We start from the raw sequence: 1,443 nt of genomic DNA on the forward strand, positions 1-1,443 counted from the left end.
GATCTCCTGCTTGTTCTCCGATTCCAGGGGCTTCAACATCTGGGACTCTCTGTGCAGCATTAAAAGCTTCTTGTTGGCAGCCGACCGGCTGGAACCTACCATGTCCTCTGGGCATGGAATTAACTTTAAGATCAAGGTTTGTGACTCATACATTCATAATCTTCCGCTGCCAGATTGACGTGTTCACTAGCATGTGTTCTCTCCCTGCTAAGGTTCCTGCCTTTGATCCATCACTTCAAATAAACACTTTATGAGATATCATGGGTTCTCCTCTCTGAGCCTTGACACTTACCTTACCTAAGCTTATTCCACACCTTTGTCCTTAACCTATCTGTTACCAAAAAAGGAACCGAGGAGCTGCAAAATATCCTTACTTTGGACCAAACAGTCTTCAACTTGATGGAGAATCAGAACAGTCCTCTCACTGATGCCAAAATAAAAGCTCTCACACACAGTCTCTCTCCCAGACCAGACAATGCTTTGTCATCATTTAGCTGATGAGTACAGTTGTTTTTCCTTTGGGCTCTTGGGGACCAAACTGACACACAAATAAACCCCCAGAGGTTCTGCCATGTTTCAGCCTGCCAAACACCCGCCTACCCTCACACACACACTAGCACCTGAAAATGTGTTTCCGCAAAGGGAATACCGACATTCAAGGCAGATAAACTGAGTCTGAAGTTTCTATAGCAACTAGTATGTCACAACAGCTTCCTGTGTACGTGTGCAAACACCACGTAGCTTATTTACAAATGACAAATTTATTATCTATTATCTACTCATCTATTAGGAAACAAAATCCATCCATTTTTGATGAAGCTTATAGATAGAGTGGCCAAGGTTATCCTGAGGTAAAGCTAGTGGCGATCTACGGTACTACTGCTCTCTAGAGGTAAACAAGCAAGCCAACATGGTGGCACCCGTAACATTCAGGAAGTTATGTTTTGTTATCATTGTGATATTTTGTTTGCGGAGAATCAGGCGAAGAAGGCAGCCTGTGGCGAATTTACTTGACAGAGTCGGCTTTTAGGAAGTGGAAATGACAAACGATATTCTAGTCAGGGCTTACAGATGCAGGAAGCAACGACAGATGTTGAGGAATCGTCACTGGAAATCATGTGGCACGGTAGGAAAGCTAGGATTTTTATGGATGTCTGAAGTTTCCTGATTACGAAGGCTGGCTGTGAGGAGATGCTCATGCGCTCTTTGTCAAGAACCGAGCCAGAACTGAACCGCGCCGAGCCCTACTGATGAACTAGTATCAGTTTAGCGTGGTTCGGTTGTGTCTGGCGCGGTCCAGTTCAGTTTGCATGCCACTTACACTCAAAAGTTATCTTGGTTACTGTTACATTTCAAAAGGGTAGTGGAAAGGGGCTTTAGAATGCTGGAGGACATAGGGACCCCTTTTTCATCATTCTGCTTCATTCTATCTCTATTCTCCCA

The sequence above is a fragment of the Cyprinodon variegatus genome, unplaced genomic scaffold, assembly GCF_000732505.1.
Source record: "Cyprinodon variegatus isolate N-32 unplaced genomic scaffold, C_variegatus-1.0 Scaffold394, whole genome shotgun sequence".
Lineage (NCBI taxonomy): Eukaryota > Metazoa > Chordata > Actinopteri > Cyprinodontiformes > Cyprinodontidae > Cyprinodon > Cyprinodon variegatus.